The sequence below is a fragment of the Andrena cerasifolii genome, chromosome 12 (assembly GCF_050908995.1).
Source record: "Andrena cerasifolii isolate SP2316 chromosome 12, iyAndCera1_principal, whole genome shotgun sequence".
Lineage (NCBI taxonomy): Eukaryota > Metazoa > Arthropoda > Insecta > Hymenoptera > Andrenidae > Andrena > Andrena cerasifolii.
Window position 1 is genome coordinate 2,631,345 of NC_135129.1, and position 25,684 is coordinate 2,657,028.

The 25,684-nt window shown below is 42.9% G+C and overlaps 1 protein-coding gene across 2 annotated transcripts in view; it reads left to right on the forward strand.

Annotated features, from left to right (window-relative positions):
• Positions 1-25,684, forward strand: part of Nachra7 (nicotinic acetylcholine receptor alpha7 subunit) — a 228,521-nt gene that overhangs the window by 118,911 nt on the left and 83,926 nt on the right. The gene's annotated exons all lie outside the window — the stretch shown is intronic.

A 25,684-nucleotide genomic window follows, 5' to 3' on the forward strand; every position in this document is an offset into this window, starting at 1 on the left:
GTTTCTTTATAAGAATTTATACTATTTCTCAAGTAGTCAATGCGAAATGACAAAAGATTCTAAGGAAGCTTTCTTGAAACATCTTAAGAACACTGATCTTGTTCCTTACAAGAACTTATTTCCAATCTTTCATTTCCAGACTTTCCCTTACTCCTAAATAAAAGAACCAACTCCTTTTCGCAAGCATACACTCGTAAGAATCGAAATGCTGTCATATTTCTCACGGATCACGCAGTACGCCCTGCATAATTTCCCACCTCCCCTACCCCCGAACTCAGCACCATCCTCCTCCGCAAAAACCGGAATCCCCAGCCGAAAATTTGCACGTTGCGTCCCATGTCCACGAAAGCAACAGGGAAGCTTTTTACGTCGACGGAAATCCTCCGTTCGTGCAAACCCGCGTGAAACGCGCAACCGTGCCGCGAGACTTCCAGCGACCAATAAAATCAGGTTAATAAATTATTGGATTTCGAAGCATCAAACCGCCTTTTAGAGCGATGTATTCCCTTATACGGGCGTGGCCGGCAGCCTGATGAGCCGACATGCTTCGTCCCGGGTACCGCGATTTCGCGATAAACTAATTTGCGAGGATTAGGGGCTCGAACAACGGGGAAAGCTCCCCCATAAGCTCGATCGCGTCGGCGGAAGTTGAAATCTATTTACGAGGCGTCTGATCGAGCGACCGCGAGGGCCGATAAGCGAATATGTCGCCGGCGAACGTCGTAACAGCTGGGTAAAACACATCCTGGACGAATCCTGAACCCTGGGGCGACGTCCCCCACCGCCAATTAACGGACGAATATCCTTCATTTGCGGGGACGACTGGGAACTACCCTGGCTGTAAATTTCAAGGGGATCACGGGAATCGACTGGCCGGCAGTCTAATGGTGGCGTGGAGAACGAGAGGGGTAATGAAAGTGTTCCTTCCCCCGGAGGAATGCCAATGGAAAGTTCGTTAATTTCACTCGATCGTTTTCAGGTTCGATAATTCCTTCCACGACGGAAGGTAGAGGAAACGCGGAGGTCTCCGGGCGAACGAACGAATAATTCTTCCTAATGCACTTTTGATGCGATTCCGAGCTGACTTTCTTTCTTCTCATAAGCGTAATTAAGGGATTCGGCTGGCGGAAGTGGCTCGTTTGTACCGAGTTTTCAAAAGCACGATGAACGACCTGAGAAGTTCGTTCTCGTTTAAATAAATCGCGATTGCGTGGCTAGATTCTGCTTCCCTTCTTCGTTCTCAGTCTCGTGTTAGCAGAAATTCGTATTTTCTTGCGTCGCAGGATTTTTCGACGTACTATTGTTTCTTTAGTCCTGAGTTTCGGCTGCGTGTCGCAAGGAGGACGAGCGTATTCGGTATTAAATTATTTTGCGACACGAAGTCGATGCGAATTGTACGCTTTTGGACGATGTTTCTGGGTTTAAAGTATTAAAGTAGCTGCAGCTGCCTCTTTGGGCTTGCGGAACTTGTACCACCGGGTATTCCCTGGCCGTTGTTAAAATAAAATTAAGTTACTCTGAAAAATGTGAGAACATTTCAGGCAACTTTTCTACAATACTCGACTGATGTAAGCGAGAACCGATTGCACAAGAGTTCCAAAGCACTTCTCAACTTCCCTCGTAACACTCGATGATGTACAGGCGACTTTGGCCTATTAAAAATTGAGCTGCCGACGGAAGTTTTCGGCAGAATGATTCTCAAGATTTACGAAATTCGAATCGTACTGCCATCGAAGCTGGTCGCGCTACCAGGTGCAATGCTTTTCATAAAAGTTCTCGATTTTTTTACCAGTCACCAGATGGTCCACGAAGCATCGATGCTTATTCCGTTCGATTTTTTTCGGATTTGTGTTTCGATAATCGTTTACTCATTTCTGGGTCACAGAGCCTGGCTAAGTTCTGACCAATTCCCAGCTTAGGATTAATAAATCGGTCACTTTAAATATCTCCTTTCCCATGTTTTATACGTCTAATGAAAGGAAATCCTGTCTATTACAATCAGCTCTCACGATTTCACCCATTTAAACGTTCCCGGCGAACAAGGACAAATATAAACCGCCAACAGCTTCATCGATACTGGAAGCACAAACAAGTTCGACATGAACTACGTTTTAAAAGCCAGATAAATTTATCGTCCGATTAAAGCCACAGAGTTCTATAATTGCCTTGGAAATATTCGCGTATTCACGACCACTTGAATGCTGCATTTCGATGCTTATTTCTCGATAAATCCCACGACTGGCGAGATATATTGCTCTAAAACGTTCCCTTCGAGCTGTTAACAGTTATTCACTAATTTCCTTCTTTTTATTTTCAAATTCCCCAACAATCGTGACCGACCAGTGGAAAGTTTCGTAGCAAAAGTGTCGCAGTTCTTCGCAGCAACTGTCCAAATAAATAGCAGCTAGACAGCTGGAAACGTTGTTGGAGCTTCATGGGAATTTCAAGGCGAGTCTATCAAGTACTCTGTATTTATACACGTGTGGTGGTGCGCACGTCTCGCCGCAGATTCCATACGGAACGATCCAGTTTCGTATGAAAGAATGTTCGCGCGTAGCTGGCTATTCGGTTCACAATGGACGACAAATCTGGTTTCGATAGAATGGCTCCTATCACTTTTCAAAAGGCCGTTAGATCGCTGATAGGAGCTTCTATCGTAGATTCTAGGGCAGACACTTCCAGCGGAATTTTACAGAGAAAGCCGTCCGGCTTTTCGACAATTTTACAAACAGCCCTTTTCATGCGACGCGACTTTATATTCCACGCTGCAATAACAGCGTGCTGCTCCCGTCGAAGCGAATAGAATTCATGAAAAAACTTTGCCCAAAAGTAAACAGGGTTTATGAATTCATGCGCTGCTGCGATACTGCGGACGAGAATAGGAAAATCGTAAATAACATCGAAGTCAGAACAGAGACGGTCCAGTAGCAGCGGCACTGGGCAACTTTGTGCCATCCGCATTCTTTCGAGCACAATGTAAATGCAAACTATGAATTACTTTAACGTCACTACGGAGGCGGAAGTATTCGAGCAATTCTATTCCATGTGCGTTGGAAATTATGTGCCACGCGTAAAACAAATTTTCTTTCGTTAAATTTCCCTGCAAACAGCAGCGCGTGAAGTGCTTCTCAAAAAGTGCTTAATTATTCAGACAAATGCAGTCGTTCAATTTCCAGTTAAAAAAGCTACTAAACTAAAATCTTTATAGCGAACATGTCGACTTTTTTAATGGTACTTTTTTAATTTTAATTTCATTATTACATTAGTTCTATCATTTTGTTGTTTTATTGTTTGTTTATTTTTGTACTGGTTATTCCTCTCTTTTCATTTTTTACACTGCTTCTTCGTTAACTGTATTAATAATTGTACAGTGGCTCGCATTAATATTCGGACACTTTTTAAAATCGCATAACTTTTTTAGAATTCGTCCAAACAACTTGAGTTTTTTTTTAGAAGTAAGAAGGATTAGTTTGCTAACTGACGCGTTTCGTCGTTTTGAAAAAAAATGTATTTGGTTGGAATAGCGAAAAGAACAGTAGAGGTCGATTTTTAAACTTTTTTTGGTGAGCTTGTAATGAAAATTCAAACAAACCGTTTGTAGATTGCAGTAAGTTGTAGACGTGCCTAAAATTTCATCAAAATCGGTTGACCTTGCTCCGAGCTACAAACGTTTAAAGATCGCAGAATAAGGTCGAGAATCGCTGATTTCGGGAATTTTCGCGATTCTCAAACTCAAGTTGTTTGGACCAATTCTAAAAAAATTATGCGATTTTACAAAGTGTCCGAATATTAATGCGAGCCACTGTATATTGAAAACTAAAGAGTCTTGGAACCGTGGAATAAATGATAATAATACTAAACTCTATCTCCAGACGTCTAAAATCAATATTTAATGCTCCCTGTGACAGAAAGGTATGCTACAATAGCTTCTCTCTGCTCCCTGCAGAAAATGAAACGTCCTCAAGCCACTACCCTTAACTGCTTATTACGAGAAGCATTGTTATTTCCCCAGATGAAATAATGGTAACCACCAAGCAGAGGTTCGTCGAAGAATTCCAGCAATTTTCTCGTGGGATCGTTCCGAATTACCAGAATTCAAAGTCCATTTTCGAGGACAGGCGCGGGGAGTCGCGAGGGAATCACGCGAAAGGGAACGTTCACAGGGGATGATTCGCTCGACGTAATCCCGGGGAAATAATCTTTTCACGCTCGATGAAGCCCCCTTCGACGATACTCGTCGGGCCGAAACCCGCTCGGGGTCCTCTCCAAGGTAGTGCACGGTCTCTTTGATGGAGACGCCATCTCCTGTGCGTGTTCAAGCTGCGAACTGTCGACTGTGTCATTAACACGGTGTCACGAACGCGCTTTCGTCGTGCTCCCGATACACCGCGGTTAACAAGCCTTGAAAATGCGGCTTGCCGCGCCGAAAAGTTGCTTCCAGACGCAGCCGCATGGGAAATTACACCGCCGAACCCCGTCCCCAGGGGACAAAGGGTGGGGAAAAATTTTCGGCGCGGCGCAGAATTGAATTTCGTTGTCGCTTCAACTTATCCCGCTTTCGCGACTTCGTTTAGAAATTACCGGAGTTAAGAGCGGCGTTTCTTTTTTAAGCCGCTTTGTAATTACCCTCGTTTACCACCGGCGAGTCAAAATTTTCTGTGTTAGTGCTAGGCTTCTTAGGCCTGGCTCTGGATGTAACGAAGAACTTCTTGTAGGCATTTAATGAGAGCAGTGAGAAACGAGTGTGATGCAGTGTTTCATTTTCCCGTGAAAGTAAAGCTGTCTGGAAAATTTGTGTGTGCGTGGCTGTGTGTAATTCTCAGTAATCAATAGCCGAGGTTATTGATTACAATAAGGATATCTGAGACCCCAAAGAAGAAGGAAAAAGGAGATTAATGCAAACGTGACTGAATTAATTCAAAAGCTTTGTAAAAAGAAAAGGAAACTGGATCTCATTCTATAAATAAATTTTTAGAATCACCTAATGAATTTTATTGAACTCGCGTTAGAAATATTTTTATCCGTTCAACTCGGCTCCCCAAAGATTAAATCCTGCCTGCGCTAATTACTAAAATAATCCACGCTTCAACTACTTCGGCTACTTAAGGGGGTATACCAGTTTGAACCCGCGGAAGATGAGTACATTTTGTGGATTTTTTTACAAGTCAACGGCATGATGAAGATTTCCCGTTTTTTTACTATCTTTACACAGTGTTATGAACTACTTAAAAAAAAAGTTTCAGTTAAGAAACTATTGTTTTTCGGAAGTTATAGATACATATCCGAAAGTCTCTCGATTTTAGACGGCTAAACGGTGGCCCTGAAAAAAGCTGTATGTCGTGTCTGAAATCAAAAACAGTAAAATTTTCTTATAAAATATGTTAATAGCTATCGTCCAACGGTGCCGATTTTGAAAATTTTGAAAAATAAAGAAATGGTGAGAGATCAAAGGTAAAGTTACATTTTTCTACGAGAAAAGTCCACCTTTTTTCTTTATAAATAATAAACGGGGAATCGGAATAAAAAAATCCCTCGTAGGAGGATGTGGAATCTTATTACGATTCTGCATGCAAAATTGGAAGTGAATTGGTTGAACGTAGCTCGAGTTATTAGGGCCACCATAATGGAAAATATAGTCGCCGCGCCGCGCTGCCCCGTGCTACCTGGGTTGTTCTACTCAAATGCCTATAACTTCGTCAATCTTCTGAATTTTTGCATCGGACTTGATTTATAATATTTCTAAAACATCAATCTATGAAAATATTTAAATAGGAAAAAAAAATCAGATCTTTGACACTTTCAAACGGTTACATCCCCTTAAGCCGAAGATTAAAATAAAGAAGGAAACACTGAAGTGTAAAGGAAGCTTCGTTAGCCAGATTTCAATTTTGTAGCCGCTACGTGATTCCCCAGCAGCTCCCCCGCAACGATACCGCGAAGCTGTCACTGAGGCCGCGGGATCTATCAAGCACTACGTTCACGTAGCGTTTCTTAGCAACCGCGGCGTGCTTGTCATTTAATTACAGCCGTCTCGCGATACGGCTCGATTCGTGCTCCGGGATCCACGGACACGCGTCTCGAGGAGCGGGCTCTAGTTCCTACGGAATGTGCCTGTAATTGAGCCAGCGGGCGTGTTTTAATCCGGCCGATTAATTTGTCGCGCGGAGCAGGTCGCGGCGAGTTCCGTACCAGTGTCCGAAGAATAAACCGTTGTTTGGCGGCGCGCAAATATCAGCGTGGCCGTGTCCCCGTAATCCGCCAAGGATTTCGACCACGTCCTTGAAGCGAACGGAAGCCAGATTCTGCTGAAACAGCGGGGCCATGCAAATGAGGAAAGGAGAGGGATGATCCGTCAACTCCGGCGACGTCTACCACCCTTTCCCCCATTCTTCCGCCTTGCAACGAGGGGGCTGGTTATCCGGGGCGCCAATTTGAAACGAGACACTGCTGATACGCGGGAAAAAGTTGGCCAGCCTGACCGCTCGCCCGTGGCGTCGGGGATGACAGTGACGCATGCTCGTTGATCTAATTAAGCCAAATGACCGATCGATGGGAGCGGCTGTTACTTCGAATTGCGCGCACTGTAGCTGTGCTACGGGGATTCAGCTACGGGGAGAGATCCAGGGTGAGGATAAAACATGCGTGGGTTCCATTGCGAGGGGTGGAATGAGGTTTCTGGGGTTTAACGAAGAAAGGTGAAGGCTGAGATTTTTGGTAAATAATGGAGCTGGACTGTGGTAGCCACTTGGTAGAGTTTGAAGAAATTGTTGGTTATAAAGGGTTGGGGAGGTTTGTGTTGTAAGTAAATACTTCAAAATACCTTGGAAAATTTAAGTAGGTAAATATAGCGCAACAGTGGAACTCTTCAAATTTTCAAACTGTTCGTCAAGAAGTCCAAGTGCATGGATATCAGAACCACGGAATGAAAGTAACCCATTGGTTACTTCGTTAAGTGCTTTCTTCGCACAGCATTGTAAGGCGCAGAGGACGAGACTCCTTTCGTTTCCTTCGCGAATCTACCCTTGCAACGAGGCACGGAACTCAACACGGAAGTGTGGCGGTAAAGAAAGGGCTGGAAGGCTGTAGGAGTGGACATTCCCGCGATGTACGACCTCCTTGTTTCTTAGAGCGATGGCAGACACCTACTCGTTAACCCCCCGGAGACTGGGAAAACTGTAACAAAGGGATGGCGGATGAGGAGGCCACGCTGGAAAAGTCTCCGGTGTGTAATTACTGGCTGAATTCTTATTACACGACGAGCACTCCCTACAGGCCTGTCCCCGCATTTATCTTTCTTCCTCGCCCGCCTTCCCACCCGTTATGTCCTTTACGATCCGTTGCTTTCGAAGCGTTGCAGTCCCATGCAACCGCAGGTGCGGCTTGATTACCGCCCATTCCGCCCCGACTGAGAGAAACCATTGCTCGCCTTTCGTCGCTCCCCTATTTTCCAGGCGAAAATTAGGGGAAACGGGACAGGAAGATCGAGAGCCGGTGCTCGGTTCGCGCGAAATAATCAAGATTTTTCCGTGACGGATAATGCGAACGTTGGGTGCCCGTGCATGACGTTGATTCAACGCGTTCGTTGTCGAGGGTGGCTCCCGTACGTTCCTCCGGCTCTTCTTCCATCTCGAAACTACGGAAACAAGGATGGCTCAAGTGTACAGGTTTGCGAGATTGATGAGCTTACTGTGCCGGAGTTAGCAACGATACGATGGAGCGCGTGGATCCTGCGTGGCTGACTAATTCCGTGCTTGTACTACTGACGCTCTGTGGAAGGAACAGTACCTACGTGTCGCTGTATGTAGAATTTTAGATTTCTTTTTTGTCTAAAAGAGCCTCCAATTGCAAGTGAGCTGACTTGCCCTGTAAAATCTACTTGCTGTCGTACAATTGGGAAGTTTGTAAGGGCAAGCAGATTTTTGTTGAATGCTTCAGGTTTGCTGCAATTCCCTCTGGATAGGAGCGTGTTGAGAGCACAATGGTAGGAAATAGATTGAATTAGCAATCAGTTGTCAAGCAATTGTCAGTCCAGGATCCTAGAAGCAATCAGACCTCTAACAGTCAATTCGAAATTAGAATTGCAAGCAGTCAGCTATCAGTCAGTTTAAGGGGCAATCAAGTTTACATCAGTGTTGAGGTAGATAACTAGACTAGAAAGCAATCGAGTTGTACAAGTTCGGTCATTTGCGTTACTTGTTATTTGCGAGGTATTCAGGCACGTAGCTCGCTGCCTACGCGAACCGCATTCCACGCGAATTATAAAACGAAATCGAGGAGCGATCAGAAAATCTTGCCGCGACAAATGAATTATCAGAAATTTCTGACACGTTTATCCAGGCCCATCGCGAAGGTAGCGTGGGAATGGACATTACAGGAATATTATTGTCCGGCGTACAATTGCTGTCTCGAATTCTTATTATTCAACGCGAGCATTCCCTGCAGGCTCTGTCATTGGCTTTTTTCATTTTCCGAAACGAAAGACAGCGACGTGCCGCGGCTTCATTACGCCAACAGAATTTAATAATCTGCGAAAACCGATAATAGAAAGGGACTTTCTGTCTGAATGTCTGCAACTGAATACATTTCAAAGTTTGCGAAACATGCTAAAATTTGTCGGAAATTATCACGTTTTCGTAAAAGATACCTATCCTCACTTCTGTCACGAAATAAATCACCCGGGGAGACCGGGACTAGTTGTGACATTTTCAGTTTTTTATTTTTAATTTATTTTGCATTCCATATTCAATACTATTTCCTCTACCGCTAACCACTATCGCATGTAATTAAACGAAAAGCGTGACTTTGAAAAAAGCTAGTTTGAAGGTCGAGGCATGTTGTATCAACGGGCCCGAGTAGGGGCAAGTTGTTACAGGATTAAATTTCACGAGAATAGACTTATTATGAGTAATATAATTATATTTTCTTGGACAAAAATAAATTTGTTAATGGTAAGAATTTATTACACTAAATATACAAGGTACAATTATGAATAATCTATTTTAAAAATAATAGAAGCTACTGAACTCAATTGCACTAAAAAAGGTGACGATCGTCGTCCGTTTCATACGAGGACTCGCAATTTTTAGCTTTTGCACACTTCTAATGAGCCCACTTTTTGCACTCTATGCACTGAATCCACTTTGTGGAGCCCCTCTTTGAATTTGAAAAAGGAGAGAGACAGTGCAAGCAAACGCAGTCTTCATCTTCGGAGGAAGATGGTCTAATATTCACGGTGGTTTTATTCTCATCTGCCCTTTCTTTATTGTATGTTTTTTATTTTTCAGTGATTAATTTCATTTGTAAAGTTTTTTAATAAAAATATTTACCAGAAAGCCTATGGTGTTCCGTCTCCAAAAAATTATTTAGCGGGAAGCTACTACAGTGGCTCGAGGTATTTAAAGGGTTAAATTAATAAATTAATTACTAAATACAATATACCAACATGCCCCGTGTCTTGTGTAACAACTTGCCCCGGTTGACACCATTGTGTATAAAATGCTACAAGTTGATACCAGTTTGGTGGATTCTTATGTTCTTGCTACGAATGTGTAGCTAAAGGAGCACTGACTCAAACGTGGTAATATTAATTTACATACATTTATCTGACTGTTCGGTAGAAAATATTGAAATGGAAGGGAGAAAAGTTACTATTAGCAGCGAAAACACAAAACCTGTAATAACGTGGCAACGCGTGATCCGACCACAAAAAAACACCATTCACAACCGTGCATGGTTGAAACACATCAGCCACTTCATCGTCGAAGTGATAGTCCAAGCGACAAAAGTTTAAACTGCTCTGTAAAAACCTGCCCCTGTCACATTTATCCCCGGTCTCCCCTACACTGCGACACCATTTTAGAAGCACATTACAATCCCTCAAATTTCCCTCGCACCCCGACCACCAGCGACAATAAAAACAACCGTCCCTGCCGCATCTAAATTTCGAATCAGCCACAAGACTCGTCGCCCTTTTTCATCGCGCACCGGGCACCCTAATAATGAAACGTACGCCCGCCGCTCTATCCTAGCCTCGTTTAATTAAAATGCAAATAGTAGCGAAAAATCTGAAGCCCCGGCGCCCGAGATTCGCGATATGCAAATCTCCGTGCTCCCGTACGACGTTCGGCAAGCTTTACTCGCCCCTCCCGCTCCCACCCCCAGCCGGACACTTCCCAATCGGTGGAAACGGCGTAATAACGGGGATGGGGATGTTTAAAATCCCCAGCCATGCCAACCCCAGGATCCGGAGATCCGACGGTCAAAATTTAATTTCACGATTGCACATCCGACACGCGGGCGATGTTACACGGCTGGCCCCGCCGCGCCACATTTCACGGCGTATGAAATTTCTATCGCCCGCATTTAAATATCCAGGAAATGCGCCCGCCTCGGTGCACTCTGCATCGCTGCATGTTCGTGCAGTCACGCGAGTGTCACTGCTCACTGCGTTTACAACGTTCTTTTTTCGCCGTTCCCGCCCCCGCGAAACACTGACCGCCGAAAAACGCTCCCGACTTAATTCAGTCACGGTGCGTAATTTCGTCCTAAATGGGTTTCGCTTCTGAATATTTCGCGCAGCTTGCGGGGAATATATTCCTCTAAGAAACTTCCTGCATTGCCGTTTCGACCAGGGAAGTTGTAATGCAAATATTTCTTGCCTTTTAACTATTTCATTTATTTTACTTTCTTGAGTCTCCGAGGATACTTCACGAATCGCAAGACCAGCGTTAGCAGTTGTTATTTTATCTCCGTCATAAACAAAGGGACTTTTACGCTATCCACTACCGGTAATCTCATATGCACCAATTCAATATTTATAGGTTGAGCGAAGGATCAGTGAAATGTCTGCCAGAGGTTGGGAAATCCATTTCTGAACTCTTCAGCGGGTTGTTGGAATATCCTGTGGAAATTTTCCCAGTGAAAATTATGAAGCAATTGGATGCTCGCGGACAATCGAGGAGGGGGGGGGGGGCTTCAGCTCCTCTGGAACATGCACTTCTATTTTTCCGCGGCTCGTTAATAGGATGGGGAACACGTGACGTGTTCGACGAGCACTCGCTGCTGCTCATATTTAAATCAAATAGCTGGCGGAGAACCGATGTCTGATGGGCGCGATGTCATTCAGAGGGAAGCAATCTTCCGAGGAGAAAGGATGCGCCGATTAATGCCCGTACTCTAATCGTGAATTATTCAACGTGTTTGGCCGGGGATGAACGTGTGCGTGTCGTCGTTCGTTTCGCGCTCGCGAACGATCATCAAGCCCAGCCACGGCGAATTCGCCGCGGAATTAAGAATTTAGCGCCGACGATCGAATCCCCCCGAAATTGCAAATCGATTCGTGATTGCGATCTGCGATTTTATTCGTTATAAACGAGAGGCTGGCGTGTGATTGTGCCAGCTAACATTCTATCCGCTTTTAAATACACAATTTTTCATCATCGATTTCGGCTTCATTTGTACGCAAATTTTTTTCAACCGCAATTAGACACGGCAGTTTTGAAATTTCTTTTAATTAATTTTTCATGCTTTAACACGCTGGCTGTAATATTTGAACACGCTCGCAAAGGTAGCTGTGCAAATTCTTATTATTTTTATATATTCGACAGACAGTTTTGTCTCTTCGTTTGAAATATTAGATAATAAAAGAAGAGCTGTTAAATTTATCTGATTTAAATATCGTCCTTCTTTTAACCTGCTGCATCTAACTGCGTTGAAAGATTTGCATTAAAGAATAACAGTCACTGTAGCCTTTCTTATCTTGGATGATACTAATTCGTTATAAGACTAGAAAGTTTCTGCTGAGAGGAGGGTTAAGAACTTAAAAATTCTAATTAGGAAAACGACGAATATAAACGAGCTTCCAACTGATTTCAAATGACACTTTACGTTCCGCAAAATATATCCTCGTGCCTGGTGAAGCAGCAGAAATATTGAAATATTAATATTTATATGTTTTGCCCTACAGCAAACGCCTAACGAGCGGCGTACTCGCATTTCAAATGCAAATAAAGCGTAACTTTTTCTCAGGCATGAATTGTACACGACGTACATTTTATCCTTAGTTCTTTTCGTTTCCTCACCTCCGCTCTTTCCACGCATTAGTTCTCAAAATCTGCCCATCTTTCACCGTCACGCGTAACGCGAGCTTAACAGCCGCGAAATTTCTTTTGAGGACCAACATGACGCGACTAATATTCAAGCAATCTGAGGCATCATTTTCGCCGTATGTTTTGAGATGCAAATGAGATTCTGCGGAGTATTTCATTAACTATATAACAAAGAATGTGTCGAGAATATTATATTAACGATGCTGACGTAATTTTCTTATTTAACCTCGCGAAGAAGCCTCCCTACTATGATACGTAGAAATCAAGATTTTATGTTCCTCCTAAAAAAGTGAACAAAGATGTAACTTAAAGATTTAAAATGGTCAGGCTACGAAATTCGCGCATATTATTAAAAAGTTGTATTTTGAAGAAAATGCATGTGGAAAGTTGCAGGAAGGTATAGTTCCTATTGCACCAGCTAGAACGTGTGTCTGACCATAGACAAACAACTACCACTTGCTGCCTTCTGTTTCCACTACTGCGCGCACTACATTCATAGAAATTAGTCATACTCTTCTAAATCTACGCATTGCTTTAAATACTAATTCTAATAAAAGGTGCTCGGGTGATGGAAAGCTTCCCAGAGAAGTCCAAAATTATCAGCAGTTCCATTTAAGCTCGTCTCGTTACACCAGCCTCTGCATTATTATCAAGAAGGCTTTAAGCGACAGAATTTATTTATTCTCCATCTCACCAACTGCACTGCAACAAGATGACGGTCGTTACTTCAGCAAGTAGCAGGTTAAACGAGAAATGTCAGTTGAACGATAACCCAGTAAAGAGGCAAATAATTTATGAGAAGGGGTTGGCCAGCAAACAGATTTTAAGGATTCTTTCTTAGGTCTGGCAAGTCGAGTGTATTTCCTGCAGTTTAGCCCTCCCATCTTTTCAACCTTTCTATTTCGCCGTCGTCGTTTCGTCCTCTTTGATTGCTCATGTATGATCGTCCCTCCACCCGGCTGCTTGCAACGGGCCACGTCGCAGATTCGCGGAAAAGGGAATACGCGAATGGGCAAACATCTAGCAAAGAAATGTATGAAATTGGCGCGGCTCCGACTGCGTGCTCTTGCACATGCAAGATTTCGTGGGACGGAAGGAATGGCGGGCAGGGAAAAAGGAACAGGAATCCCTGGCTCCTGATTCGAAGTCGTCGTGACATTTTGCACGACGAGAGAGTTCCAACTGACTGAACCACACGAAATTCTATTCGAATGAGTGGAAACTTTCTGAAATGATGTCTTCAGCAACTAAGATTTACCTTGCTCGAAACTCTTCGCAGACGTACGCGTAGAAAAGAAACAAGAGATAAAACGCTCCGCAGATCGAATCACTGGACAACTGAATTAATAGAGTTAAATGAAAGTAACAGTGATTAGATGCATTCATTAGCATTCACTGATTACCGAATTATCTATACCCGCGGCTGTATTTAATCATAATGATTAATATCGTTAAAACGCGTAATACGCCTCGGTTCGTCGGGGTGATTTATCGGAAGTCGGTTATCAATTACTTCAAAAGGATATTTACTGCTCGAAACTATGCGAAAGTACGGGAGTTATTTGAACGTTGCTTGGTGTCCATTTAATTCCAGTCGATACCTACTCGCCACGGAACTTTTACTTAAACGCCACCGGTTTTTTTCACACTATCGCTGTGATAAACGCGTATAATTTAGCATACATTTTCGCCGGTCTCATGAATAATAGACACCGTTATCAGAACTCCGATTACTCTGTTGCATTTCAAATCTAACACGCTGTAAAGCCTTTTACATTCGACGCATTAATATGTATGAGATAAAAATTCCCTCTGGTGCTTCTTATTAATGGAGACCGTTTGGCCATTCGAAACAATACCCCGTGTCGTCCGAAATTTAGTAGACTCTCTCACCTGTTCCGTTCGTATTGTTGGAAGGAAAATAGAGGAGCTCGCCCCCTCGGCAAAAAGGTGTTTCATTCGTTTAGAAAGAAAAATTGCTCCCGCTGCTTCTCGCATCGCCTCTCTGTTTTGTGTCTCTGCATCGACTTAATTCCATTCATAAATTCGCACCTCACACTTTAACGGCGCACTTACTTAGCCCGAGCTATTTATTCGAGCAGGAAATTATAAGGACACCCCCGGCATAATGAGCTTAATGCAATGGCAGCGAAATTGTCATTAAAGAGTTTCGCCAAGACTGGGAACAGTTGCACTTTGTAACATCTTCTCTAAGTCGATGCTAAGTCACTCATTAATTTCGTATCTCATAGAAGCATTACGAATAAAAGCTGCTTTGCGTTACTAATGATTAGACTTGGGAATCACGAAATTCTTTGGTAAACGAATTTTACTGGTCAGCATCGTTTCGAATGATGTACACTGCTCTCAACATTTATTCTTTAGAATCAACCTAAATCTGAAAATTTAAAGCAATCTAAAGTTGTAATTAATTTAATATTATAATTCAGACGATTAAATTTTAATATTCCTTCCACTCTGTCTGAAAAGTGATACAGGACAGTTCGATACACTACTTTCAACACTTAGGGCATCCTCTACTGAAAGTGAGCTACTGAAAGTATTATACACCTTAAAATCGCCTCGCAAAAAATAATACTGTACTGAATGCAGAGTATCGCTTGAATGTCTAAAAGAAAACTCGAGACACCCAAGCTGCAATATTCCATAAAAGTAGTTCAAAGTTTGCCAATGACGAGCAGTTAATGGTTCTCCTGCGAAATACGAAATACCCTCGCCCTTAATAAAATCCCTTTTATTTTAAGACAATTAAAAGTAAGTGGAAAGTTGGAGGGTAGTTGTAGCAGTTTCAAGCGGCGGCGCTGAAGTGGCGAGATCACGACCTCATGTCCGTACCACTGGCACAGTACTCCCACGTATTCTTAACTCTGTTAAACCGCAAAACCACTGTCTGCGACCAACACCGCCTCCCCTATCCAAATCTCGAGGTGTAAATTTATTCGTCACCGCAAATTTTCTGCTTCCTATCAGGCCCGTGTTCCATCAACGAGTCGTGTTTTCCATTTTCCACCGAATTCTGCTGATAAAGCAATTACTTGACTCGGCGCTATTTAAATTTCAATTGCAGTCGCCCCGGATGCTATTTACGCGTTACCAGGGGAAACGATTCGTTCCACAGGGACGTCAAAAATATTTTACAATGGTTTTATTCTATTCTTAGACGAAATAATTGACACATATTTGAGAAGAGACTTCGTGTCACAAGTTATCTGTATATTGGTTCTAGGCGCTTTATTTTACAGGCATTAAATTGGTTAGGGAGACAGTGATGGTCAGGATTGATGGAACCTGGTGGTTCAAGAAACACTCAGGTTTTATCTATTTGATCTACCATCCTTAATTATTGTCCACTTTCAGTGACTGTATTGATTAAGGGGATACGCGATTTTTTTTACAGATACCATGAAGTTGAAAATTATTTCTTTACTTTCTATCTGTAGAACATGTATTAGTGCGCATATTGTATAAATATTGTACAAAAATATTAAAAGAGGGCCGAGTTATTTGTTGTCCCGCGAAGCTCCTCCGCGTGAGCGGTGTATCAAACATCTCCAAAACTATTTGCCCGATTTAATTCAAACTTGGCACACATACTCTTAATGGTATTATCTAAAATGTAGCATATCATTTTTTTATACGACAACCCATTCGTATATAATAAATGTTCTAAGTTTGCCGTGTTTGGTAAAAATGAAAAGTGATATTCACCATGCCCTCGTGTGTACAATAAATTTTTTCTTCTCAAATCCGTAGGCTACATTGTAGATATTTTATTAATGAACACTAGAATCATGGTCTTTCTCATGTCAGATGAACCTGGGCGTCATAATTTGATACACCGCGCCCACGGAGGAGCTTCGCGGGACAACAAATAACTCGGCCATTATTTAATAATTCCGTACAATATTTACACAATATAAGAAATAACTATCAACCTCATAGTATCTGTAAAAAAAAATCGTCTAGTTTCGAGCGTCTCGGGGTGGCGCAACCCCTTAATCTCTGTCTTTTCGTTCACTTTACAGACCCCAGTCCCGCAGTTCATCCGCATTCACGAAAGTTGAATAATTCTCGACTACGCCAGAAGTTCCCGAATTTTCTGAAAGCTCCATCTGTTCTACCTTCTATCCAGGTCTATTAATATTCATGGTTATTAATTCGTTGTCGAGGACATAGGTCGTACACAAGAGAGTAGAATTTACTTGTCTAAGTACATTCCTAGAGAGATTGAGGCGTTCTACGCTCAAAGCAAATATTATAGCTACATGCAACGAGCTGAAAAGCAGCAAATATTGAATTTCCTTCGTTTATCCGCGAAACACTCGGGGAAGGAACGTTTGCGGAATGTATCGAGCAGAGATAACGAAAATACGCAAACTATTCACGCGTTAACAGAAACGCCGGGGTAGTACGTGGGCCGTGTCTTTGACGCGTTACAACCGTTCGCGTGTGTACGTCTGCGCATGAAAAAATTTTAATCAAAATTCCAGATATATTGATAAACTGTACAGTACGAACACGGGTAAGCCATGTCAATTAATACACCGGCATCAAATACAGTGGAATGCAGAATATTAAAACCTGAGAATGACAAATATTTAATAAAGACTGCTAATTCTGAAGAGCCTAGCTTCGATATTGGTTAGCAATAGTGATACGCTGACTATGCGGGCGTGTGACGAAGCAAGAGAAAGGAATTTATATTAAATACTCGTCTCGAATAGAATACACAGCATGGGTAAAAATATAACAGTACTACCCTGCCCAATTATGATTCATTCAACAGAGCCCCATTTGCACCCTCATTCTAATTCCAAAGCAAGTCCTTCTTTAAATAAAAAAAGTGTCCTCGTAGCATTCAAATTCGACATTCATCCGGACTGGAAGAACGCGACGAATAGTCCTTAAAATCCCTTTGCAAAGGATTAACAGAACGGAACGCCAAGATTTCCACACGCGATAGGAACTCTTGAATTCGATGGCCCGCAAGATTTGCATAATTCCAGCGGCTCGAATCGGTCGAATGAATCGCACGTTAACAGCACGAGCGTAAATAAATCAATAATTTCATTAAACAACTCGCGGTCCGCCGTGGCACGGATGTGCCATAAATTATGTCCATTGGCGTGCCGCCAATGATACAAATTATCGATTCCGCCCGAATGCAAAATGCCAGCAGTCCGGCGACGCGTGACCGAAGTTTGCCTGGAAATCAGTCGCGCCAGGGCTACGGCCGGGCAGGAAAAATCGCCCTGGCTTTACACGCGAACGAATTACACGCCGGCAATGACGGAAAGCACGCCTAACCGCGTTACATCCGTTAATGGTGTTTCAGCTCGGCGTGTCTGTGATTCGCGTCAACGAAATCGAACTTTCGCCCGACCGTGCTTTTGCATAAATCTGCCGCGCGATTCGCCTGCGCTTGCGAATAAATCAGAGCGCACCCCGAGCCGAGTATCTTTCGCTTCGCGTGCCTCCGTTATTTACATTTCCCACGTCCGATTACTCGAGGCGATTCTTTTGAAGCGTGCCTCAGTCGCACGTGCCATTCAGTTTCTAACTATAAGGATCCTCTTGTGGTCAGAAATCGCGATATTATCGCGGTATGTTACCCTCTGATTCAACGCCCTCCAGTTTCCCTAATTGCCCAATTAAAGCAGCTCAATTTTGCTTCTAATGGGATTATAATGTCGAACGGTATTGGGGGCAGGCTAGCACAAGTGCGGTATGCACTTCGAGGTGGGACGACAGAAGTGGAGAAGGTCAGTTACAGTAATTGAGGCGATAGGTGTGTGCAGAAGGACGAATGTTAATTACGAAATTAAATATCGAAGTCAATGGAAATTACAATAGAAATCGAGGTTCGGTGACATTTTAACAGCAGCCGGCAACGAACGTTAATTGCGTCGCCACGAGCTTTCGAATTCCGACGAGCGTGCGGTTCGTTCGAAGTGATCGGAGGAACGCGAGCAAAAGCGCACTTCACCGGCAACGAAACACACGATTTCGTTGCCGCGAACGTCACCGATGTCGCTCGGAAGGCACAGATTTTCATCTTCCCCTTCTGTTGATTGAACTCGGCCCGAGCCAGAAAAAAATGGGGGAGAAAGGGGAAGAATGTTGCGGTGCAACGGCGAAGGATGGTTTATTAAATTCTTCCACGTACGAGATTTCATTGTAGCGGATAATCGATATAAAAGTTATCAGGATACAGAGGAGAGACTGTTGGAGGCAGATACGGGCAACGAACGAATGCATTGAAAGATTCAATAAGCCCCTCGAATCCCACAGGAATGGATGCTACGTGTTCGATGTTTCTGAGCACAATCCAGGTAATTTTTCACGTACGACAACGGCGGCGGAACACTGTTACCCGTAATTTGATAGAAAATCAGTTTACGTTCTGTTTGCCGCGTGACACCGTGCACGTCAAACGTCGCGAGTACTGTGTAGGTACGCGCGGAGTGATTGTCGTTCAGCACGGTGTGATTCATGATTTGATCAATGATTCCACGCGAGCATCGTCAATATGAAACGTCCCCCTCTCGTAAAACACAATTTATCGCCAAACGCGGGTGGTAAAGTCTCTGTATCGACGCTTCCCGATAGCTGCCGTGTAATTCGTGCCCGAACACCGAACGTGCGCGTAGTTTCTTCGGTTATTTCCGTATTGGGATTATAATAAAAATGATAACTACTGTACTGAAATTTAAACGATCGATGTACCGAGAAGATTGATTGTTAAAAGTTTCAATACCTTCGGCATATCCGCCGCGCGACATTGACGGCTATTAACGTATTAAACAAACGACAGTTTGCGCCATTACGTTCGACTGAAATGTCAATTTTGAGATATTAAGCGTGGAAACGGATTGATCGAGACAATTAGTCGTATTACTAGCGCGGGGAATGTGGTGAAAGGTCTGTTACGAAGGGGAGTAATTGTATCGTTTAATTTGGGGTATGGTAGTTTTAAATCTCTAATACGATGTCAGGTGGTTTGCCTATTTCCATGGGGGTGCTCGACTTCGACAGGATGACGAATGATAAGGAAGAGTTCGCTGGACATTTTTACGAAACTTTGCGTAACTACTCTTAGAGCAGACGAAATTAGGAACAGGTATTTTTTCAACTGCGGTACCCCAAGTTTAAGGGTGGAAACTACCCTTCGAAGTTTCACCTCTCCGATGACACTGCGGAAACCATTGGATGTACGAAAGAACTGCCTGAAGACGTATTTCGTGGCTTTTTAGATAAATTAACCAAGAGTAAATATCTGCGAGAAAGCAAAAGAAATTTGGAAAATTCATTCTACCACTTTACGTAAGAAACTATCAAAAGCTTCAGAAAGAACAAATTGTCTTATTCAATTAACAGCAATATGCAAATTGGTTCGCAGACGTTACAATCATTACACTAGATTTTTCCAAATCTCATAATTTCTAGAACCGGGGCTTCTCTGCCATTATTCTTCGAGACAATATCTACGTACTTGCATGCATGAATAAATTCAGGAAACAATTGGCCGACTTCTTTGTTCTCGCGAAAATTTCAATAATTCCTCCACTGAAAGAGAAGCAAAAAGGACTTTCTCCCTTAGTCTGCGGAACCAATCGGCGTGCTCCTCCCTTCGAGGAGCGCGAAGAGTTTCCTCCAGGAGGAAAACAGACGAAAAACAATGAAAAGTATCGGGGAAGCTTTTCTTGGCTCTCCCTCGGCCAGAACATTTTTTCCCCGAATTGTGGAGGCTGCCAGTAAATACTGGTTTTCACGGACTACCACACTTTTCCGCGATGCTTGGGACGACTCAAGAGAGGATCCAAGACTGCGGCGCCTCTAATTCATTATAGCAGCCCTGAATAAAATGCAGGGACCGTGCTTTATGCGACTACGGTGAAAAGACGAATGCCCAGTCATTGATGGGAGGATTTTAAAGCGACGAGTGTCGTTCCTTGAATGCACCGGAATTATTACTCGTAGACGAATGAAATTCTACGCCGTGAAGATGTAATTTAGTATTTCAGGAGTGGCTCACTCACCGAAGATGAACGACGTCTTCTTGATGCGTTATGAAGCTGATAAGAGGCTGGATTTCTTCCCGTCTGGAATAGGCAAACATTAATTGATACCGTAAATAACTGATTACCACGGAATTCGAAGTGGCAAGCCAGACGAAACTTCCTATTTGATAAAATAAATTTAAGTGGGTGATGATGTAACATAAGAGCATTTAGAAATTAATATTTTAATTTTGTGATCACAGTGTGGCAGACAAATCATCTGATTTGTCTTAAATAATGATTATTTATCAAGTAAAATTATACATTCTTTCTATAAATATATTTATAGAATTTATTCCTGTATTTCGAGATTTAATAAGATTAAATCTTTTACCTATAAGTACCTGCAAGTATATTTATATTATAGGAAGTAAAGGAGCACGATAATTATGGTGGATCTAACTGGCTCTAGATGCATAACACTTTTTATTCGTCTGCTTTCGGGTTCTGCATAATTATCGCCGGCACGAGTTCACGGTATAGAATTGCGGGGGTTTTGACACCGAGATAAAGCACCGCTACGGTTATTGTTAGTCCCCCAGCTACGTAAAAATTCCTTAATTACGACTTTCTGTTTCGACGCATTAACACCGCCTCCGTGTCCCCATAAATCGCAGTCGCAGAGTCCCCGATTACATTCTGCTACGCCATCGTACCTTATATCACTATTAACTGGCTACGCACTGGCCACAATTTGATTAGCAACGCCCACCGTCCGCGAGAAAGCTTTTTAATTCCCCGCATACATATTATACGCCACTACAAAGTGTCACACAATCCTAATTAACCTTTGTCTTATATTCTCTAGCACCAACGCGTTTAACAAGCAAGGAACGTAGAGGCGCGATGTAGCTTAGGAAATTGTACCGGCTAAAGGTACGATAAAATGTTACTATTATTACCATAATCTGCAGCTGCCTGGCATTAGAACGAATCCTGCGAGTTCAACGCGTTCCCCGCCGGAGCTGTCTCTATAAAGCACGCGAGCAGAAACATAGAAATAAATTGAGAGGCACGATTTTTCAGCGCGAATATCCCAAGACTTGGCAGAACTCTCAACCTACATCTTACTTTACGCCGCGCGTAAAAGCCGCGTCTGTGGAATAAATCTCCGCTGGTCGGCGTCTTAATTCAACGTCGTCGGCATTTATGTAATTCGCTTGTTCCTGAATTCGGGGTCTGGTGTGCTCGTATGTACAGCACGCGCGGCGTATAAGCAGCGTAATAAGAGGTAGCAGCCTTCGCCTTCGTTCGGATCACGCTCGAAAATGAGTTTCTCGGCGGAGCCGCTAATTATATTTACTGTACACGCGGCACGGCGCCGTAGTTCGAAGTAAATAACGTATAGCCGCTGCAGAGTAATCGGTCGAGAAATATGAGCGGCCAGGGGGAAAGTAGAACGAGCCAGCTAAAACACTGGCCGAAGCTTATCACAGTCACCGCGTATCTACCAATTATGCCTCTAATTCCAAGTAGTTTTGAGAAACAGGACCTCCCGAAACAGACTGCTCGCCAAGTTCTATAACGACTCCAAAGGTACTAATGTTGTTAGCTCCAGTTGTTTGCTGTTCAGTAATGTTTGATCGTAAAGCATTGTCACTGCCGCAAGAACTGCATTACGGATTAATAAGCGCCGTTGTTGTTGCAGCTTGGTACATAGACATCGACTTGGCGGATAATATAACAGTTCAGCTCCTTCCGTGTACTTCATTTCCTGCGTTACTGTCGCTGCAACGACTTATTCTATACGCCTGTTCGCTTGGGATCTTGTTAGTAATCAATTATCATTTTCAATCTCCGATACGCTGTTATGTCACTCGTTCGTGAGATTCCTTTCCTGGTCTGGGTTAGGTACAGTGAATTCTACTTGCCTCGAGTTCAATCGATTAAACAGTTTCATTTCCGAAGGCGATTTATTTACTGACACGTTGGAATTCGGCCTTTATTGAACATCCTCGCGAAAAATGTTCGGATACCAGCCATACAAAAACATGGAATGTTTGCGCACATGTTTCGCTAGGCACAGGGAAACGGAGGATTCGATAAATAATACGGTTCCCAGTAATTCGAGCGGAAAATACGGGATATACAGTGGCTTGTATTAATATTCGGACACTTCGCGAAAATTCACGAAATCAGCGATTCTCGACCTTATTCTGCGATCTTTACACGTTTGTAGCTCGGAGCAGCGTTAACCGATTTTGATGAAATTTTAGGCACGTATACAACTTGCCGCAATCTACAAACGATTTTTTTTTAAATTTTTATTACAAGCTTACAAACAAAAGTTTAAAAATTGACCTTTACTATTCTTTTTGCTATTCCAACCAAATACTTTTTTTTCAAAACGACGAAACGCGTCAGTTAGCAAACTAATCCTTCTAGCCTCTCAAAAAAACTAAAGCTGTTTGGACCAATTCTAAAAAAGTTATGCGATTTTAAAAAGTGTCCGAATATTAATGCGAGTCACTGTACATAGTTACTCCACTCAAAAAGCCTGCATGATATCTAGTATATATTCCACGAAATTAATTCATTCTTCAAAATTCTTCTTACTTTAAGACAGAGTGGGACAAAATTTTTATTTAATTCGAATAATGAATAATAGCTGAAAAATATTCGTCACGTGTCGAATAAATTTAATTATTTCAGTCGTCGAGAATTTATTTGACGAGTAAATGTTAATTTTCTTATTCGTCGAGCGGTTCAACTTGAGCGTCGAATAAATTTTTCAACTTAAACTTTAACTGTAACTTTAACTTCAACTTTAATTCGTTTATTTGACCGTGAAGTTGAAACTCTTGACGAGTAAAAAAATTAACTTCATTCGTCGAATAATTTAAAGTTAAAGTAACTATTATTCGATGCGTTATTTAAATAATTTTTTATTTAGTTAATGCTCAACTCTGCTTTACGGTACGGCACATAGGTACTGCATATTGTATAACAAAATCGATCAGTCACCCAATCGGACAAACAAACATCTTCTCAATTCCCGTACTATTCAACCAACACCCACCATTCAACACCGGAGAATCTACTAATCCAACTCACCATCCAATTTCTTTAAAAAACAACGCATTCATCGCGTACTCACGTGACCCCGCAAAGCCTCGAAGCACAAAGCTATTAACACGAAAATTCAGCCCTGGAAGCGCGAGCAAAAAGTTCAAACAGCTACGTTAAAAGCCCCGTCTCCCTTCGCGCGTTAAATCTGGCCGCGCGTGAAAAACTCTTCGCTGCGATCCATGGATACCTGGCCCCTTAATTATACACAAGCTGTATCAGGGCCCCGCAAGCCGGGGGTACGCGCGCGCGCGTGCCATTCGTGACTATTTTTCGAGCCGCCACGTCGCGTGCTGGGGATCTTTTTGTTTCCGATTCGCTGCCACCGCCCGGGCGGAACCAAGTTCCCGCGTGCACGGGGGCGGCCTCATTTTCTCTCCATCGGCGTAATCAGCGTGGGTCCCACGGATACGCGCTCCGCGAATGAATGGGCAAAAGTAGTCCAAGGCACGTACCAACGGTTTGGATCGCGAACTTTTAATTAGTGGCAGGGAAAAAACCGGGGGTGTCGGCGGGAAATGGGGGCTGACCGAGTGTCTCGGTGAAACTTGGTCGCCCGCTCGTCTCTGCGATCACGTTTGATGGAAATCACCTGACCCATCGCCGTGGGAAGCCTCCAGCTTCCCCCTTTCCCCTTCTTTACCGTTCCACCCCTTTCGGGGCTTGAGTAATAAATGGACACAATGTTGCGTCTTGCTGCCGTTGGTTCTGCGTTTCTTGAATGCACCTCGACGTAACCTGTAGGTGTAGTTCCTTGTAATATTGCGGAATGTCCAGTAGCAGCGTTCCGGGAACCATTTCGAAATGAGAACAGGGACTTAGTTTGAAACACGTTGTCAATGAAGTACCTACAGTGACTCGCATTAATATTCGGACACTTTTTGAAATCGCATAACTTTTTTAAAATTGGTCCAAACGACTTGAGTTTTTTTTGAGAAGCTAGAAGGATTAGTTTGCTAAATGACGTATTTGGTCGTTTTGAAAAAAATGTATTTGGTCGGAATAGCGAAAAGAATAGTAAAGGTCGATTTTTAAACTTTTTTTTGTAAGCTTGTAATGAAAATTAAAAAAAAAAGTTTGTAGATTGCAGTAAGTTGTATACGTGCCTAAAATTTCATCAAAATCGGTTAACGTTGCTCTGAGCTACAAACGTTTAAACATCGCAGAATAAGGTCGAAAATCGCTGATTTCGGGAATTTTCGCGATTTCGACATTTACTATTCTTTTCGCTATTCCAACCAAATACATTTTTTTTCAAAACGACGAAACGCGTCAGTTAGCAAACTAATCCTTCTAGCTTCTCAAAAAAACTCAAGTTGTTTGGACCAAATCTAAAAAAGTTATGCGATTTTAAAGTGTCCGAATATTAACGCGAGTCACTGTAATTAAGAAATGCCATGGCATTTACTACTGCCAATGAGTACACAGTGAAACGGTTTCGGCTGGAAGATTAATTCCTCAAGCTTGTACCAAACGATTCCGGCATCAAAATTTGGTGAACTCTCAAATCTACCTTTGAAAATTACCACGTTGAACTATGTAACCAAAAATCATATTCTCGCGAAGGGGGAAATGTGTTTTATCAGAAGCTTAACTAAAATTTCAATTCCGAAATTATTCGTTACGTTTCCCTTTTTGCCCCGCGCTCCATCAGAAGCTTAACTAAATTTTCAAATCCAAAACTATTCGTTACGTTCCCAACTACGCTTCGAATGGAAGCGTTTTCCATTTTGCTCCATAAAAAATTCCTCCACACTTCTACGTGGCGAGGCCTGAAAATCAGGACTGAAACGTTCATCGAGGCGGAGCATTCTTTGCCGGCGCCGTGAATCGTGTCATCGATCGCGGTTCGCGAATGGATTGAATATTTCGAGAACGATGGGAAAAAGGTAGAGGCTCGCGAGTAGAAACGACGCTTCCGACCTGCCCCGCTAATTATCACGCGACTCTGACGGGGACGAACTTTTCACGCGTGACGGCAGAATGCTTTGCTACCTATTTGTCCGTAATGAGCGTTTCAATTTTCCGTAAAGATGCCTTTAAGGGAAGGTAATAAAACGGCTATTCCTTTCTTTTTTTTCGCCGTGCTACGCCATCCCAAGTTTTTCCACCGCGTTGTTGCATCCGAAACGAGCAACGCCCCTGCCTTGAAATTGCTTCTCAAAGTATTCCGAACTTGTACCTCCATAACTTGCGCTATAAATATTTTAATTAAGGTTCGTTAAAGAAACGCGATACCCTGTTTTTTTTTTCATGAAAAGAAGTCGATATGGCGGGAGCGGCGCAAAACGTGAAGGGGGATCGTTTTTATTACTTCGCTGATTACCTGCTCGTCCAATACCTTTTCAGTGTTTGACGCATAAAAATCGCGATGCCGTTCGAATGAATTGTGATCAATTATTAATTGCCTGGAATTGAATGCCTTTGCAA